Here is a 20,859-nt window from a genome sequence, read left to right as displayed (position 1 = left end):
ACAAGGTAGAAATAACAAATCATTCATGTACATTCTATCATTAAGTCAATGTTTACTGAACTTTTGGTTCCTCTAAATATTTTGTGTATGTCACACACATCCATCCCCTTTGTCCAAGTCATTATTCAATATTCTGTTTTCCCTTGTGTATCATGCAGCTCCTCTGGTTAAGCAATTCTTACTTGGTTTAAAGGAGAAAAAAATTTTTAAATATGTATTTTCACTATGTTTACTCTACATTTCCAACAGGTACTATACTCTTAGTATACATGTTCCATAAACATTGGCCTTGCCATAGTTTTACACTAACTGTATGTCAAAATACATCAGCATCTCTTTTTCAAGAGTTTAGGGACTGGCCCATGTAGGATGTTTCTGGCCTGTAACAAAATCTGACACAGAAATTGTGGCAGTCTGAGATTATTTATGAATCTCAAAAACAGAAAGATTATGTTTATAAACTAACCTATTCCTCTGTGTGTGATACCCTTTGACTGTATTAAATTCAGTAAGGGGCCTCTGATTAAGTTTACTTGATAAAATCAATTTAGGGCTTCTGATTGGGCTGCATCAGTAAGGCGTAACTCAGGTTGAGTCCCCACCCCCTTGGTGGGTGGATATAAACGGAAACTGACTCAAGAAGACACACAGAAAGAGAGAGAGCTCTGCTATTTTTTACCCTAGGGTTGCAGGGAGTGATGAGCCATTCGCCTGATAGTTTGCAGCTGACCTTGGGAAGAGAGCCAAGACTGATATAGAAGGCCTGGAAAGAAAGAAGCCCTATGCCAGGAGAGAGAAGAAGCCCTGAGAGACAAGCCCCGCTATGCCAGCTTATAGTGGAGAGAGAGAAAGCCAAAAGAGAAAGGCTGAACCCCTGCAGAGACTGGGAGCCATCTTGCTCCAACACATGGCAATAGACTTCGGTGAGGGATGTAACTTACACTTACGGACTTGTGACTGTAAGCTTATACTCCAAATAAATACCCTTTAAAAAAGCCAACAGATTTCTGCTACTATGCATCAGCACCCCTTTGGCTGACTATACAGATACTAACAGGTCAGGAGAATAAAGCAGAGCCAAATCTGTATAGGGAGACAAAAGGAACTCTAGAAGGAAATCCAAGGGGGTCACTAAACCAGAGCAGCCAAAACAGGAACATAAGCCAGGGTTATGACCTAAGACTCTGGGAATGAGAGAGAGGGATGCAAGCAGGAGGCAAAAAGCCAATGGGGACAGAGTCTGTGCTAATGCTGAAAATGCAGATTGAACCTTGATGGGCTTCAGGGGTAGCTGGATTCCGTATGACTTTTATTTGAGGGTTTGTTTTTTTTAAATCTCTGTTTCAGGTATCCCACCTACTTCCCTTCTCTCTCTTCATTTCTCACAAGTATCTAATTATTTCAATGAGAAATAAGCAGAAATTAAAACTGCAAAAGGGTCAAACCCACAGAAATTATTTTCTGAACATTTATGGCAGCTCCCATTCTTCTGCCACTTGTTTTTTCTATCACCCTCATTTATCAAAGAAGTACTTTCTCCCTCTGGAAATAATCTTTGCAAAGAGTCTATGCTGTATCAAAGAAGCGAACAATAGTCCACATGTATATTGAAAACAGCAAACAAAGGTTTGTGATAAAATTCACATTTTGAGTCAGGTTAGCAAAGGTAGAGGTAGGCAATCGTTGAAAACCAACAGGTAATAGCTGTATCATTCTTGCTTCTTTCCTTTAATTTAAGAGATCTGCAGGGTCTATAGATGAGTTTCTGAAGGTCAGCAAACCTACTTAAATTGCAGGCAAAATGCTGTGTAAATGTTAAATATGCATTGCCCTGTGGTGGGAGGAGGCTACAGCTGTAATCTGATCTTTAAAATTCTGTAATGATTCCCCCAGTGGTTACAGACTACTGCCTTTTTGAGGCATCCATTCCCACCACCCGACTCCACCCAATCAATCTTCTACTTCCAGAATCTTGACCACAAATTCAAAACACAAGCCAAAGGACACCTTTTACTCAGGACTCAGAGAATAGTTCCATCACCTTTTAATTTATTTTATTCATTTTTCTATTCCCAGGACAGAATTTGACATATGGTAGGCACTAAAAAAACGTCTGTTGAACAAATGGAATTAGTTAAGCTGAGTAGTTTTCTCTATTAGTCACTGATAGCAAAAAAAACCCCAAAACATTCACCAATAACTAACAGAGTCAGGTCTCATTTGTAGACTGGTGATTCCTAATATTTAATTGAAAATAAAAATAAAGCACAGTAATAGGAGCAATTAGTGTGCAGTACCCCAAAGGCAAACAACCAACCCCTCCGCCCCGCAAAAAGCTAAATAATATTTCCCTGCTTGATCAAATCATGTTACGACTGCTTCTAAATTTTGAAACACAGAGACAATTCAAGATGCGGATTTTCTCTGCAAAGTTTCCACACAGGAATGACCAATAGAAGCGTTATAATCGCTCACAAGAAAGTCAAAAGAGCCTTGCAGGCACCATTTCTGACTTCCATCAAACACCCAGGTGACTCAAACACAATCACCATCGTTTTTCAAACCTTTCCCTGGGTCCTGACCTAAACTTTGACACATGAGTACATAATACTCCATGAATACTCTTATCTTTTCTCAATTCCCAGCCTTGTACTTTCAGTGGCACTATGAGGCATGCCTTAAAAGCTAGAGGGTTTTTATTTCCATTTCAGCTCGTAAGGCTGCAGATTACCTGAATGGAAATTTCCGAGAGTGAGGGTCCCTTTATGCAAAACAATTCCCCACACTCACAAGTCTTTGTATCAAAACAGTAATAGACATGGGCATTATCACTGACGGTTCAGCTATGGGAGAGCAACTTCTCAAATTGGGGACAGTACAGCACTCGATAAAAGTAATTATTATTCCCTGTTCTGGGGAGGCTGTTTTAAAGCCCTAGCTCATCTCTGCATGTTAAAATGTATCATTTTGACACATATCCTTTAAAGCAAGTAAAAATAGTTGACTTTTGAGGAACAGGGGAAAGGTTCACTATTGAATACATCAAAGGTATTGTCAGTTCAACAGCAGAGATAACCTCTCTTTCAGGTAACCTCAGACTTAACAATTTTAACACCAATAATATGGTAGTGAGTTGGATATTAAAAAACATGTATCCTTTCCTTATCACTCAATACACAGCTTTAAGTCCAAGGCCACTAAATCTGGAGTCCTTAAACATAGTGATTTACTGAACATCATGAAGCCAGTGCTAGAGTGAAAGAGGTGGCTGAGCATCAGCTTGATGTGTCATCAGAGTAATCCTTGATCAAATACTGGGACATACGACCCAAAGGCTGTTTATACAAAAGATGCAAACACTGAAAGGAGCAGCCTCTACTGATTCTCTACGAAACAAAAAGTAAAGTTTAGAAAAAAGGAAAGCAGAAGATTCAAATGTATGCTACACCTCACTTACCAAAACCCAATTTCACGTACTTTCTCACGAGCCAGTCTCTGTGAAACCAGTGAAGGTTTTTTGGGAAAAGTGAGTGAAGACCATCTGTCTAGAGTGGAAGGAGACCCAATGAGCATGTGGGGCACAGGTCCCAGGAGACAAGGGCCATGGGGAAAGGAGCTGAGTACACAGCAGGGCAAGCCAACCAGCTTACCTAACAGCCCAAAGAGGTAACAATCCTGACAGGACCATTACCAAAGAGGTTGGTTATTTAAATTCTCCTTTCAAGCAAATACAGGGAAAAATGAACAACAACACTGAAGAGGAATCGCCTGATAACAGAAGAAAAAGAGAAGCATCCACTAAACAGCAAGCACCTTACAAATTCTATTTAACAGTGGAAAGTAAGGGCACATCCTCAAATATGCATTTCTCATTTTTGTCTTACAAACTATGACAGACTCAAGAAAATAAGTTGTAAACAAGAATGTAATGGTGTTATTTCAAACTTCAGGCTGATCAAAAAGTCAAGTGAGCCCTAAAACTGTGCCTTGGTTCCTTTTCACATTTCCTCTTTCATTCATCCAACTTCCTAGGCTCTTCTTCTCCTTTCAGCCTGCATTCCACAGCCAGAAGCTCCATAGCATAGCTGGAAAGCATCGTGGAAACACTCAGCCACCTGTCCTACCTGTCATGCCTGGTTACTTGCATTCACACTCATTTTTTAAAAAAACACCACCACTTATTTTCTATTAAACTGGTTTGAACAATTTAGTTTGGATAACTATAATATAACTCTTTAAAAGCTTGGTAATTTGCTCAAGGGTTGGTGTTCAACATATGTATGAACAAATAAATCCCATTAGCAGATACTGAGTAAAACTTTTCCTGTTGTCCCAGCACCGGTTCCTGAAACTGCAAGCTAAAGGCAAGCAGGCACCAGGTACCCCATACTCAAAAGAGTGCTGCAAATATTAGAGATCAGTTAATCCCTTCAAGTTTTATTAAGAGTTGGCCAAAATGGCTATGCTAGCCCCAGCTATAACCTCTGAAACTTACCTAATCACCCTGCATATGTAAACAAAGGAGGAGAGTGAAGGCACAGAGAGACAGAATCATCAGTCTTGAATTACCGGTCCAGGGAATGTGCTAGGGCCCCCCACTACCAAGTCAACTGGGTCTCCCAGAGAATCATCCATACAGATTGGGGACTGATGTGGCAAAGGAGTCATCTGGAAAATGGCCAAAATCAAGGCACCTTGCCATTACCCGACTCCTGAGGACTATAGGTGAGGGGAAGACATAGAGCTGGCCCAGAAGATCATGAAGGCCCAGAAGGAAGCCCAATGGGGTCCTCTCTGAGAAACTCCTACCAGGTCCCCACCAAAGAGCTAATGGCTGGACACCTGCCTCACAGGATACTGGCAGCCAGTCATTCTTAAGAGGCAGTAATCCCAAGAGAGAAAGGAACTCACAAGTCAGGGAAAGGAGGAGTGAAATAGCCCACTGTGTCCCCTCTTCAGGCAGAGGGAAAGGCTCAATAAAGGGAGGAAATGAAGGCTTAATTGAATATGGGAATGAAGCTCAAAGGAGACTGGACGTTTTAAATATCTTAAGTGACTGGAAAACTGTGGCCTAATGTCCAAGATGCAACTACAAGATGGAAAAGGAAGATTCAACAGAGCTTTATGAAGGTAGTGACTAAAGAAAAATAAAACTGATTTTTTTAAACTATAGAAAGCATAGATTATTCAGTAAACTGATTACAAATTAATGAATGAAAAATTATTAAATTTCTTCCAGTCCTGATTTTTCCAATTCCCCATTTTCTTTTAAACCTTCTGGAGAGGAGGTGGGGAAAGGAGAGGGAGACAGACTATTTTGAGAAACAAAAATGATCCTTCTTAGCTACTTGAACATTATGAAAAATACACAAAAGCACACAATCTACTGCCCTGCAACAGAAGAGAGAGCCTAATGCAGTCAAAAGGCCCATCTGACTAGGGTTCTTGGTGTGATTTACAATGTAATAGCTTAAAATGGTGTAGGCCATGCTGTGGTAAAAACATTCATTTTAAGCCTTTTTAAGGACTTCATCTGAACATTCTCAGAGAAAGTGAGCACTCTTTCCCTCAGGGGAGGGAGCAGAATGATACAATCAAACCATAAAAAGGAGAATGGATCAAAGTATAAAAACCCCAACAGCTTTTTTGACTGAGCTAACCTGGTATCTGCTCTACTACAAGATATTCTAGAACTAGCCCCAGACAAATGTGCAGTTTGATTTTCTTGAATTCAGTAGGACCACAAGGGCAATCAGCTGGCATGCTGGCAAATTTTCCACACAGCAAATTGAAAAGTCATTTCAGAATACCTACTGCAGTATGCACTGGCTTACTGGACTAGTGAGGATGCAGGGCCCAAAACTTATGGGTATGGGAGACCCACCCCACATATCCCGAGGGAGCTCTGTGTAGAGAAAGGGGTTTGATCTACTACCCTGGGCAGACGGCCTCAAGTGCTTTTGTGAAAAGAGCTATCTCTCAGCAAGTAAAAAGGAGTCAAAGGGTTTTCAAAGGTCTTACATAAATATTTTGTGGCCAGGTATGCTTTACAGTAAAATATCCTCAAATACCCAATTCATTAAAAACTCCACCAAAACTCATTTTCCTTTGGGGAAACTCGTTGAGTTAAGTAGGATTATCAGGGGAGAATGTAGAGTCTTATTTTCTGAAAAATTTTAAAAAAGATTAGTTCTCATAATTGTGTGATAGTCTCATTTCTGAATGGCCCAGAGGCTGGGAGCTCAGAAGATAATCAGTAGTTACACTGCGCAGCCAAATTCTGATTAAACCAAGATCCTTATCAAGTGATGGACTTCTCCTTTGCCACAGCTGCCTAAAACATAGTGGATATTTTGTACCCCTTCCTCAGTTACACTTTTAAGTTCAGGTAAATTAATGTTCTCCATCACCTTTTATAAACTTTGGGCCACACCTTTCAGAGGCCATCACCAGTTCAGGCACAGAGCAGGACCTGGATAAATGAAACCTGGTAGAAAATATCACCTGAACCAAGCAGGCTCTCCCCCAACTGGCCCTTGCTTGGTGCTTTCTGCTTCCTTCATGGCTGATGCCAGCTTCTCTCCAGTTGCATCTCTGCCTTCTCTCTCCAGCCTTCCTACTACCTGACTACCAGCTCCTGGCCTCCAAACTGGCACCACATCCAGGTACTGATGGCACTTCTTTTTCTCAATTCTGCAATTCCACAGGTGATTTCCTGGGTAACAAGAGTGTTTTGACCCGAGGGCACACTTCTCCTCCAGCGTACCCCCAACAGCCACCCACAGATAGATGTGATCACCTCTAGCCACAGCCCAGTGCATCATGCTGTGGAGAAGATGCAGAAAGGAACACACCACATGCAGAAAGGAACAACTGGCGATAGCTCTGACAGCTAGTGGGCCACCAAGTACCTTGTAAACCATCAGGCTCTTATCCAGACTCTGCCTGAACAGTCATTTGATTAACAGTCAGAGAGGAAGAGTGTGAAATAGGCACCAAAGACGACACAGGTTCTGTAAAGTTAAAAAGGCGAAGACAACCAAGTTGACTATTCCCTCCCAGCTACCACTTACCATCTAGAAAACAGAACTAATGTCTGGTGATGACATGGATGAAGGCAGCAAGAAAAACTGTAATTTTTTAGTGAGCCAAGGCCCTGATCATTCTTGTTATCATGTTGCTTCCTGTTTTCAGAGAAATATTTTATTATTTCCCATTTCCTACAGAATAAAATTTGAATTCTGTAGCAAAAAGTCTGTAATCTATTCTTCACCAGTCTATCTTTCTGCTCTTTTCTTTCATTGCAAGCTATACAGGGCAGTGTATAGCTGTCAGGGTCACACAAGTCTGAATTCCTGCCTTAGAGATTAAACAGGAGCGTGACACTGGAGAAGTAAATTAATTTCTCAATATTTTCTTTTTTTTCCCATCTCTAAATGAGAATAATATGAATGTCTGCTGCAAAGGATTGTTAGAAGAAGTAAAGGTAATAAGGCAGTGGGCATTTAACCCATTGCCTTGCATATGGTAAGCAGGCAGTAAAAATCTATAAAAGTAGTTATCATTCCAGCCACAAATTGAAAACTTACAATTCCTTGACTCTACTCTGTACTTTCTTGAGCTGTGTCTTTGTTCACACTCTCCCTTGGGAATACTCAAACAAGCATTATTTATAAGTAAAGAGCTGGAAACACCCTAAATGTACACCAGCAGAGAACTGGATGTTATATTCTAAAGGAAGAGCCTACATGGGAACCATGAGTGCAGACCTCTATCACAAAGCCATCACAGGAAAGCTTCACAAGTCACCTTGGACTTTCAAATAATCTCTCCTATTAGCTAAAATAGATGAAACAACAACTTTGTATGTCCATATGGTTATCTCTGATATATTATGTAGATAAGAAAGACTCATACACATGCGTATCTTCTTTGCAGCATCTGGCATACACTGGACACAGTGCAAGTGTTCCGTAATAATAATCCAACGTCACGAAAATTCACTGCCCAACTTCTGGGATGCCTGAATGTACAGAATGTGACAGGCACTACATCAGGCAAGACCAAAAAAATGAGAGACCGGGAAGAAAGCATAATAAAAATCTGAAAAGAAATTATGCACATGAACTGAAGAGAAACAGTTAAAATCACTACCATTCAAGACTGTGGCAGATAGGATAATGACCTTCCTGCCCCCAAAGATGCCCAATGCCTAATCTTAGGAACCTGCAACCCTATTACCTTACGTGACACAAGAAACTTTGCAAATGTGATTAAGTTCAGGACTATGAGATGGAAGATCACCCTGGGTTATCCAGATGGGCCCAGCCTAATCTAATCACATGGGTCCTTAAAAGGAGAGCCTTTCCTGGACGTGGTCAGAAAAAGTGAGGACTATAGAAAGAGGGTCAGAGAGCTGTAAAATGGCGGCTCTGCGCATTGAGGAAGGGGGACCATGAGCCAAGGAATATGGTGGCCTCTAGATGCTAGAAAAGGCAAGGAAACAGATTAACCCCTGAGCCTCCAGAAAGGAACACAGTTCTGCCAACGTGGATTTTTAATCCAGTGAGACCTACATCAGACTTCTGACTTAACAGACTGTCAGGTGATAATAAGTGCTGTTTTCAGCAACTAAGTCTGGAGTAATTTGTTATAGCAGCATTAGAAAGCTAATACAAAGACCAACCAAGGAAAATCACTAGGCAGCAGAGATTTCCCACAATACTGAAGTGTTCTGGCACTCTGGGGGCTGCAAAATAAAGTTGAAATTATATTCCAGGAAGTCTCATTTCAACAGGGAAAGAAACGCTAATGCAAAGAAAGCCCCCAAACTGAAATATGCTTGTTACTTTTCCAAGACTCAACATTTCGAGGAAGAAATCTTACCACTCATTATCTCCAGGGATAAGGTAACTGGGAACTGAAATAACTTTGCCAACAGTCACCGGAATTATGCAGCTCTGATCAAGAGGACAAGTCCTAAGAGGCAACCTTACCCGATAAAACTGGAGAGAAGAATTTTTAGAATGCTGATAGGGGCAGGTTACCTCATCAGTCTCTAGGAAAGGTGGAATATTAAAAAAGGATATGGAGATAGGCTCTGCAAAGCAACAGAAAGTATAACTTGAAATACTAAAGTGCTTCTTAAATATTCAGGCTATTACCAGCCAAGGTAGCATGCAATTAACATTAACTTGAATGCCACCAAAGCTTTTTGAGGTACCTGCTATTTTAAAGACATTCCCACTGCATGCCTGCCTAGCAGTGCAATGACATTAAAAGCCTCAAGAGAAAGAAGCAAGAATTCAGGAGAGATGTGAAAGTGCTGTCAGAAATATGACCATGCTGTCCAGCCTGCAAGACAGACTGCTGGCCGTGACAGCCTCCTTACTGTGAGGTGAGAGCCAGGAGGCACAGTTACACTCTATAGAGGTTGAATACTGGGGTTCGATTCCCAGTACAGACGCTGACTGGTCACGAGAAACTATACAATTCACCCCACTTCTCTAAGGTGAGATGAGCTCCCCTGAAAACATTCTGCATCAAAGTGACAGTCCTGGGTAAGCCCCCCAGAGGCACACTGCATTCTACCTTTCAGGTGCCTACAAGTGTCTGCTCTTTTACCATCTCTTTATAGGGAAAGAGGGGGAGTAAGGAAGATTTTGTAACTTGCTGATCTTCCAACAGAGAGGGGTTGGGGGAAGAGGTACATCACTCTGACACTCTAAAACTGGAACGTTGAGGCTTGGTCCTTCCATCCAGAGGCAGGTATAGTCAGTGGATGGTAGATTAGTAGGGGAAGTTAGCCACGCTGGATATATGAGGGGTGCAGAAGGCTTGTGCTAGGGCCTCATTCAGTATGACCTCTTTGTTTTGTTTTTTAAGATTTATTTATTTATTTTTAATCTCCACCCACCCCCCCCGGTTGTCTGTTCTCTGTGTCTATTTGCTGCGTCTTGTTTCTTTGTCCGCTTCTGTTGTCGTCAGTGGCATGGGAACTGTGTGCGGCGCCATTCCTGGGCAGGCTGCACTTTCTTCTTTGGCGCTGGGCGGCTCTCCTTATGGGTGCACTCCTTGCGCGTGGGGCTCCCCTACGTGGGGGACACCCCTGAGTGGCAGGGCACTCCTTGTGCGCATCAGCACTGTGCATGGGCCAGCTCCACCCGGGACAAGGAGGCCCAGAGTTTGAACCGTGGACCTCCCATGTGGTAGTGGACGCCCTATCCACTGGGCCAAGTCCGCTTCCCTTGGGAAGGTCTTATTTCCACTTTTATTCAATTCTCCACACTCAAGTTCAGGAAATATTGTAGAGCACGGACGCCCTAACCACTGGGCCAAGTCCGTTTCCCAGTATGACCTCTTTGTATCGCTGCCACAGAAAATGCCTTCGCAGTTCTTAAGGCACAGAGTCCATTTTTGTTTTGAAGACAGAGTAGTTAAAAGAACAAAGTATATAGATTATATCCAAACTATTGCCTTGATAGGGAATTTCTGTAGAGGGAATCTAGTCAAGAAGTATTTTTATACACATTTCTACTATAGTATCAAAAACCAAGAGCTGCAAAAAAAAATAAAATAAAATACTATGAGACATCTCAATTTAAAAGTTTGTGAAACAAGCCCTAAATTAAGAGTCACTCATTAGCACTCGTACAACTCACACTGATAAAGGGCCTGCCATATGCCAGGCCCCACATGAGGCTCTAAGAGGATAAAGGCAATTTCTCATCTCCTGAAGCCATTACATCTCACACGTCACTTCCTGCAACCTCATGGAGCTCAGAGCAAATGGCCGAGTGTGAACTCCTTGAAGAATATGCATTAGAAGGAAGAACCCAAAAGAATAGCTTGAGAATGGAAACCTATCATTGTGTTCTATTGCGGATAAGCAAGTTACACTCAGAAATCATTCTTTTTTGTGGCTGCTTAGGACAGTATCTAAAAACTCAGTCTTAGTTCTAAGGACTCAGTGCTAACACTGAGGGAGGCGGCGGTGGATGCTAGACAGATAATGCTGTCCTCTGCAGATCCCAAGAGTCCCGCAACCAGCCCCTAAGTAATCAGTTGTATTTCTAAGTTTCTCGAAGTCTAAAAGCATTTCAGTAGGGTCAAAATTCATTACTAAAGGGATTCTTCTACTGGGCAGTTTTCTGAACATCATTTTTGCATGTATAAGCTCCACATGTTGCAATACCGAAAAACTGGGAATGCCCTAAACAGCAAATAAAAAATTTTTAAGTAAGTTTCAATACATTCAATCAGTAAATTATATGGCAGCCATTAAAAAGGACTGCATGGATTTATATCATTGCTATGAAAAGATATCCAAGATACATTACTAAGTTAACAGGACAGAATATAAGAATTATGTATATACTACATGAATAAAATATTTATACAATGAAATTTTTAAAATTTAAAGTATATATATTGGGAAACGAACTTGGCCCAGTGGTTAGGGCGACCATCTACCACATGGGAGGTCCGGGGTTCAAACCCCGGGCCTCCTTGACCCGTGTGGAGCTGGCCCATGAGCAGTGCTGATGCGCGCAAGGAGTGCCCTGCCACGCAGGGGTGTCCCCCGCGTAGGGGAGCCCCACGCGCAAGGAGTGCGCCCCATAGAGAGAGCTGCCCAGGGCGAAAGAAAGTGCAGCCTGCCCAGGAATGGCGCCGCCCACACTTCCCATGCCGCTGACAACAGAAGCGGACAAAGAAACAAGACGCAGCAAATAGACACAGAGAACAGACAACCGGAGAAGGGGGGGGGGGGAATTAATTAAATAAATCTTTAAAAAAAAAAAAAAAGTATATATATTAAGATGTGTGTATAGAAAAAAGTCTAGAAGAACATATATCAAGAGTCTAAGGATAATTTTTCTCAGGACAGTGAGATTATGGATTATTTTATTTATCTTCTTTTCCTTGCAATTTATTGAGATTTTCTGAATTTCTCACTGACCATAAATGACTTGCTGAAAGCATTTGATTCTTAATGTCTTCTTGTTCCATTATCAGAAAACAAAATGACTACTCACAATGAATAGTGTTTCTTTCCTTCAGTTTGCTTCCCTTATGCTATCAAATTTTTTCTGCATAAACTCTTCCTTTCTTTAGTATGTTTGCATAGATTTTACATATGCAAAGGCCAACAGCCCGTACCACACTCTTCCACCACCTACCCCTATATCATCTCCCTGCACCATACTACCAATCACTGGCTTTAGCCTCAGGAGATGTAGACTCCAGCCTGGGCCTGCTAGGTCTGTGACTAAAGGAAAGCCACTTAATATCTCTGATCTTTCATTTCCATTTCTCAGGAGTAAATGCAGGATGAAAGGAAGAATTAAGTCAGGCAACTAATGTGACAGTGCTTTTAAAACTGTAAATCACTCTACAAATGCCGGTTGCTATTAGCATCATCATCTGTACCATCTACTTTAAGAAAAATATTTTCAGGTATTCCTGTCACAATATTTAATGACGAGTGTATCAGGAAACATTGTTAAGAGAATATTTATGTGCGACATTAATGAGAAGACAGGTAAATGGAACCATCCTAAATGTACTCTAGTTTCTTAGCACATTCCAAATGGAACTGAATGGAGCATGGTCATAGATTCACGGATATGAACACAGACCCGGGTGCTCAAGGGACCTGGGTTCAAGACTTGTGTCTGCTTCTGATGAGCTGAAGAGTGTTGGACAATTACTTGATGGCTTTGAACCTTAATCCCCTTAACCATGAAATGTCAATAACAGTTTTGGTGCTGTGGTGGTTTTATGGTGATTAAACAAGACAAGGCACATAAAGTGCTTATCACAGTACAGTGCCTGGCACATCTTTTGAAAGGACACTACTAACAATAAAGCTGAGATGTACAGCAATTACTTCGATTCTCAGAAGAAAGAAAACAACCAAAAGAGAACAATTTAAAAATTAAGTAAAATGCCAACTACTTTTCAAATTCATAAAGGGCACTTCTAATATTTTGGTGCCTAAATAATAATGCATGCCAGTCGACTGAAAGACAAACGTGGTCTTGTTAATTATAAGACTGATAAACCCCTTACCAAAGACCACAGTCTAACATAGCCCCTGGATTCATTCTAATTGTTACTCTTCTCAAAATCTGGATACTGAAAAAGATAAACACTGGTTACTATGGGAACAAATAAATCAAAGATAACACCCAGACAAAAGGGCTCTCACCTTCCTTTAACTGCCCATAGTTCTTTTTATCTGTCATCTTATTGCATTTATCACTTTTTACCTTGTATTAGAGTCATTTGTGTGGGGTCTGATCTCTCCGCCTACACAGTAAGCGCTTTCAGCACAGAAACCCTGTCTTATTCATCTTTGGATTTTCAACAAAGCCTTGCACAAAGAAAGCAGTACATAAGTAGTCTGTAGGGGGGTGGGAGGAAGGAGAATATGTACTAAAAATCACTGCCACAACTAAACATAATGCCGACACTATTTAACTTTGGGTGGGTGGGGGGTGATTAATTAAGCCTCCCAGCCACTTGGCTAGTAAGAATTATACAATTAACCCTGTTTTACAGGCTGGAAAATATTTTAAGAATTTCAATTCCTCCTGACCAGTGATAAGATGGAATTAGAATTCATGCACACTAATAATGCCAAAACAGCAAACGACTGTTCCTAATAGGGAGAGTCACCTACTTAGCTTTCATTTTTAAAATTATAATTTATTAGATGTATTCTTTACCAATAGCTATATTCATCTTTTAAAAGTAAACTAAAATATTAAGTCAAATTAGGCAATAGGTATTATGCTGATGAGTCTTGCTAAAATAAATACCCTATCCTAGAGACTATTTTACCCTACCAGCAGGAAAGCCTTTGTGTTGATACAGCATCATCAACGGTCCCATCAAAGTCTAATGATATTGCTACACGACAACCAAAATAAATTCACAAAGAGCAAGAGACTGGTATATACCATACCACAGCAACTATGTATGACAACTGCCATAATTGCCTTCACCAAAACCCATAGGCTGTACTATCAAAGTAAGGGCTACATCCAAAACAAAGGAGTCAATGCTTCACCTGATAAGTTTATCATTTTTCCAAATCATTGAACCTAGTTCTAAGAAACACAAGGTTTGGTGTCAAAGACATGACTATTTTCTTTCATGAAAAATATGTTAATGGTAAAATATTTGTACAATGTCTAACTCAAACCAGAAATTGTATTACCATGTCTGACAGCTTATCAATTATGAGGCAACCCACTTGGTATTTTTCTCCTCAGATTTGTTTAAGAGGATTTCCTTATCTTGTATCTGACTTTCTACTTTCTGATACCCATTCTTTTGATAGCACAGATGACATTACCATATACACAATGAACAAGAGCACACTTTGCAGAAAGGTACATAAAAGAAAAAAGAAAAAAATCTACATTTGAACTATCTCCATTTTTAATACTCAAGGAACGTGGTGCTTTGAGGTTTTTAATACTCAAAGAGCTTAATGCATTGGAAGTTCTAAGAGAAAGAAGCTGGGCTTATAAGAGGATGTTGGTGGTGACAGAAGGGGGCAGGGGACCGCCACCTGCACGCAAGAGAGCATATTGATGGAGATTCTATGCCCGTATACATTTGTGGCTTAAACAGTGTGGGGGTTTGGAGCTATGTACCCCAGAATAACATGCTCTTAAACTTAATCCATCCAAGTGGATGTGAACCCATTGAAAATAGGACCTTTTGATGAGGTGTTGTGGGAGTCTGGCTTACCTGTTCCTTATTGTAAATGTTACACCTGTTCTATTGTAGATGTTGCAGTTGTTCCCTATTATAGATGATGTTGCAGTTCTAATAGCAAACAGCTGCTTGGTAGTTTCCAATAAATATGAGATGGAAACTAGGGTCAGGCTCTCAGTTCCAGAAGCTGTGAGTCCCTTGGTCCCATCTCTATCTCCTCTCTTGTGTATCTCTCTCTGTCCCTTTATTTCATAAAGTTCTGTGTTGCCTTCCCTTCAAGCCAACCTATCGCTGAGCTGATCTCAGCAATGAGGTAGGTCAGTTAAGGTGTGGCCCAACTCAAACAGGATGGGTCTTAATCCTACTGCTGGAGCCCTTTACAAATGGAATGAAATTCAAATAATGGAGAGAAAACCACAGGAAGCAAGAAGCTGAAGGTCAACTGAAATTGAAAGAGACGGGAGAGGCCACTATGTGCACTGCCATGTGACAGAAGAGCCAGGACCAAGGATCACCCGCAGCCGGTCCCAGATGCCAGTCCTGGGGAACAGCGCTCTGCCTTGATGATGCCTTCATCTGGACTTCTCACCTCAAAACCACAAGCAAATAAATTCCAATTGTTTAAGCCAACCGATTGCATGGTATTTGCTTTAGCAAATACTAGTATTTCAAAACTGAGACCTGTGAGTGGGCTCACAGACTCTTCTGTGAATGTTTTTAAATACTGCATGTCCATTTCACTTAGGATCTCACTCTCACTCTCCATCTCTCTCACACACACATGTATTCTGTGCCAACAGAATAATGTCCATTTCAAGGACCATGTTGACTGGCCCCATTTTTTTTTTTTTAAAAGATTTATTTATTTATTTATTTCTCTCCCCTTCCATCCCCCGCCCTGATTGTCTGTTCTCTGTGTCTATTCGCTGCGTCGTCTTCTTTGTCCGCTTCTGTTGTTGTCAGTGGTGCAGGAATCTGTGTTTCTTTTTGTTGCGTCATCTTGTTGTGTCAGCTCTCCGTGTGTGCGGCACCATTCCTGGGCAGGCTGCACTTTCTTTCGCGCTGGGCGGCTCTCCTTACGGGTGCACTCCTTGCGCGTGGGGCTCCCCTACGCGGGGGACACCCCTGTGTGGCATGGCACTCCTTGCGCGCATCAGCACTGTGCATGGGCCAGCTGCACACGGGTCAAGGAGGTCCGGGGTTTGAACGGCGGACCTGCCATGTGGTAGACGGACGCCCTAACTACTGGGCCAAGTCCGCTTCCCTGACTGGCCCCATTTTAAATTCACCACCACTAAATTTCAAGTGACCCCTAATACAGCAGGTTCATCCCACCACATTTTCCTAGTAAATTTATTCTCCCTCTCCCCTAGACAATTGTTTCTCCTATATTCGAAAACTGCTAATAACTTCTCTTTCTTCCTCACACTTAAATAAGACATTCCTTGTTTTGCTGAGAAAACAGACACAGTAGAAAAGAACTTTCACATACCGCCTCCACGTCTTCCCATCTCCTTGCCCCACTACCTGCCTCCTCTCCCATTTTTTGAGTTCATTTTTTTATTTTTAAAGAAGCTTTAGATTACATAAATGTTACATCAAAAATAAAGGGATTCCCATATACCCAATCCACCCCCACACTCTTTTTCCCATTACACCATCCTTCATTGGTGTGGTAATTTGTTACAATTGATGAACACATATTGAAGTGTTGCTACTAACATGGACTACAGTTTACATTACACTTTACACTTGGCACTGCACAATTTCACAGGTTTTGACAAAATGTATAATGGCCTGTATCTGTCATTGCAATGCTGTGCAAGGACAATTCCAATGTCTCCAAATTACCCCATGTTACACCTGTTCTTCTCTCTCCCTCGTCTCAGAACCTCCGGTGACCACTGCCTTTATATCAATGATACAAGTTCTTCCACTGCTAGAATAACCATAAGTTTACTTAAGTCCATAGCTGCAATCCCCCCTTATGTTTGTTCATTCCTCAGTCTTGAGGACTTGGGGATAGTGATATCCACTCTATTTCTGATTGAGAGGAGGCTTAGATCCCATGGAGCTGCCCTCTCATTTTAGTGGCTTTGCTAACTCAGCATTGTCTCCTGCCACTCTGGCCACATTGGTGACCTGGCTGTTTCTGTAACTTGCTTATGTTTCCTGCTCAGAATCTTTGCCACTGTGGGTCTCTCTGCCTGTAATTATTTTCCTTTAAACAGCCTCATGGCTCAAGTCCTCACATCCTTCAGTGGGCTGTTCAAACCTCACTTTATTTAGAGAGGTCTCCTGTGGAGACAGAATTCTGTCCCCAAGATTCCAGTCCCCTGGAATTCCAAGATTCCAGTCTGCCCTCAAGGACCTGTGAATGGGATGCCTCTCCTGTGAGTAAGTTACATTATATGGCAAAATTAATGCTTAATGTGTATAGAGTTTCTGTTTGGGGTGACAGAAAAGTTTTGATGATGGTGGCACCACACTGTGAATGTAATTAACACCACTGAAGCATATTTGAAGTGGGAAAAATGGGTCATTTGTGTATATGTTACCAGAAGAAAAAAAAAACACAATAGTGAACTCTAAGGTAAACTATGGACTACATTTAAGAGTGTAATTATTAATAATAATGTTTTGTCAATTTTAACAAAAGTACCACACTAATGCAAAGTGTTAATAGGGAAAACTGTGGGGGAGGGGAGCATATGGGAACTCCATATTTTCTGCATGATCTCTCTGTAAACCAACAACTTGTCTAAAAAAAAAAAAGGTCAATGGATGTTGAAGATGTAATTAAGGTCCCAAATCAGTTGATCTGAGTTAGTCAAAAGGGAGATGATCTGAGGTGGCCCTGATGTAATCAGGTGAACATCCTTAAAAGAAGGACTGAGACCTTTCCACAGAGAGACATTCTCCTGCTGCCTTTGAAGAGGCACACTGCCATGGCATGGACTGCCTGTGGAGAGAGGTGATCTCTAGAAGCTAAGGGCTTCAGACCTACAACTGCAATAACAGAATTCTGCTAACAACCCAAGTGAACTTGGAAGAGGACTGAACTCGAGAACAGAATGTGGCTCAGACAATATCTTACTTGCAGCCTTGTGAGGATCTGAACAGATAACCTAGTTAAGCTGTGCCTGGACAGAAAAGTTCAGAAGATCTACAGAAACTGTCAGACATAAAAATGGATATTGTTGTAGGCCACCAAGTTTGTGGTAACTTGTTACACAGCAATAGAAAAGTAATACAACTTCCTTAATGCAGATTAACATCCCTCATATTCTCTATCCCTGATGTAGTATAGCATTTCCTTCAGAGAAACTGATATATTATAAATGTAATTTGACTATTCAAATAGTTCATCTTCCCACCTCTAAAATATACTCTGCTTAAAGGCAAAAAATTCATTGTTTCTTTCTTCCACTGCTGTATTACAACACCCACCTAGACCAGTACCATGCATATAGTAGGTGAATGTATGTTGTTTATATTTATGTTAGCACAGTGATCACAAAAACGTAATAACATTTAACTTTAAAGTTTCAAAGGTTATTTCTGAAACTGAAGTTCAAGGATTCCCCCTTAGGGGAGTCTGACAATATAGTCTGAGATTTTGAGTTCAAAACTTTGAAAAACACTAGTTCAAATAAATACCTTGTGAATATTTAGGGGAAAAAAAAACAAAGACAATTAGGTAACGATATGTGTTCACTGAAAATAAGTCATTCTAAAATTCATTTCCATTTTTTAAAAAGTGTTTCTAGTTGGTTAAGAGTTAGGAAAATGCCATTGATACAGGATGTTCTAATTTTAATAATACGTTTAATGGACCCCTTAGCGATACCCTTCTGAATAGTTCGTTAAGTGTCCACTGAGGTATAGTACAGACAACTGGATTTGTTTCTGGTTGAGCAACTGTATGAAAGATAGCTAGTTCATTATTGAAAGACTTTCAGAAAGTGGTTTCTAATAAATACCAGAAGGACCTGCCCTTACTAAAACTGTTCAACATGTTAATCAAGGTTTTGGATAAAGATGTAAAGGAGAAGTTCATCAGATTGACCACTGACATATATCCAACACTGTAACTAATATGACACACTGACAATCATGATTGAAATGTCTGGTGGGCAGCAGGGTTTCAAAACCAACAGGTTAATTATTACAGTGATAGATGTTAAGTCATACACAGAGCTTTAAAACACGAGTTGTAGTTCAGAATTAAAAGAAACCCAGCTTAGGAGTCCTTCAAATATAAAAATCAAAATCTACTACTATACTCCAGCCTGTTCAGACCACATCTGGGGTCCTGTATTTAAAAGGGACAATGCCAAACTGGAAAAGAATTCCATGAAAAGAAATCTGGGGCCAAATAGGTTCTCAGGCAACTTACAAAAAATGTCCTTTCCTGCAGAACTTCTTAGAACTTTTAATATGCTAATGTTCACTGTGATCTGCAAAAGGTGTGTGTGTGTACAGATGGATCAGCAGGTTGATAGTACGCATTGTTTCTTAACTTATTTGAGCATGGACCCCTTCTTTCAAGGAACATCTTGTGATCCAGGCCAAAAACTTTGGAAAACAATGACCTAGATCAGTAAGGAAAAAGTTAACCAAAGTAGATGCAGACTAAATGTCAATAAAGTAGAGAAACCAGGATTGTGAGGGCCGATAATAGAAGCTAGATCATGGAAAAAACAGACTAATGGAAATTGAAATATTTTGTCTAGCAAAAGACAAGACTTGCAAATATACAAATGGCTATGAGAAAAATGACAGAATGCATTTGGTTTATATTGTTCTAGTTCCTAAAGCAAAGAATTATCTGGTGATAAAGCTCAGGGATATACATATTAAAAAGCTCTCCAGGAGACTTTTATCCAGAGCACCTGATATTTGCTCTAAGAAGGAGAATCAGAACCCACAGGAGCTCAGAATAGGAAGGCAGTTGACTTTTCACAAGGAAGATGGAGCATCTCCCAAAAGTAGTATAAAGGACGGTGGTGGAAAACAAATGAGCTTGCAGTTTGCACACAGAGGCTGGGTAAACACCCAACAGGGACATTAAAGAATAGATTCCAGCATGTGTAAAGGAGGAGGGGTTATTGGATTCCAAAGGTCACTTCTAACACTGCCTTCCTGGGGGGCTGGACCATAACCTCTTGCTCACCCCTGCATCTCAATGATGGGGGCCTGGCACAGAACTAGGCTTCCCATAAACATTAGTTGAATGAGTGAATAAATTAACAAGTAAAAAATAAATGAAATAAGTACCTGGTTCCAAAGTCAAACAAAAAGGGAACAGGCTCTGTGGCAGTGTGAGATTATATATGAATTCCAAAAAGAGAGATTATGTTTGTAAAACTGGCCTGTTCCTTTGAGTGTGATACCCTTTGACTGTATTAGATTCAGTTGAGATGCCTCTGATTAAATTACTTTAAGATTAGGGTTTTGATTTGACCATGTCATTAGGGCAACTCAGTCTGAGTCCCTGCCCCCACTTTGTGGGCCATATTAACAGACAATCAAGGAGACACAAGGGAAGCAGATGCATGAGAAAAGGGGAAGGGAGCTCCATAGACACAGAAGAGGATCCTGCGGCCCCGGGAAGAGAGATGAGTTATTCGCCTGATAGTTTGCAGCTAAAGAGAACAGAGCAGCTAAGCCTTATGCCAGCCTATAGCTGAGATTGGAAGAAGCTGGGCCCACAGAGCCTTAAAAGGAAGAGGAAGGCTGAACCCTCACAGACATCATCCTGCCATCTTGAGTCAACAAGTAGCAACAGACTTTGGATGAGAAAATACTTCTTATGGTACCTTGAGTTGGACTCTTTAAGGCCTTGTAACTATAAGCTTTTACCCCAAATAAATAACCTTTATAAAAGCCAACAGATTTCTGGTACTTAGTATCAGAGTACCAGATATAGTTGACTAATACAGGCTCTTCCATTTTTTGGAGATTGCCAAGTATGATAATTGTGAATAATACTCAAGACTACTTCAAATATAAGGGAAGCAGTCCTTTCTTGACTGAGGAATACACTCCGAATTAAATCACATCATGTAACATTCATGTAATAAGTATGTGAATATGTCCTGCACACTGTAAATGACTATCAGAAGG

The 20,859-nt window shown here is 40.9% G+C and overlaps 1 protein-coding gene across 1 annotated transcript in view; it reads right to left on the bottom strand.

Annotated features, from left to right (window-relative positions):
• STK39 (serine/threonine kinase 39) overlaps positions 1–20,859 on the bottom strand; it is a 296,619-nt gene that overhangs the window by 95,669 nt on the left and 180,091 nt on the right. The window lies entirely within an intron of this gene.

The sequence above is a fragment of the Dasypus novemcinctus genome, chromosome 7 (assembly GCF_030445035.2).
Source record: "Dasypus novemcinctus isolate mDasNov1 chromosome 7, mDasNov1.1.hap2, whole genome shotgun sequence".
NCBI lineage: Eukaryota > Metazoa > Chordata > Mammalia > Cingulata > Dasypodidae > Dasypus > Dasypus novemcinctus.
This window is presented reverse-complemented; position numbering and strand designations above follow the sequence as displayed.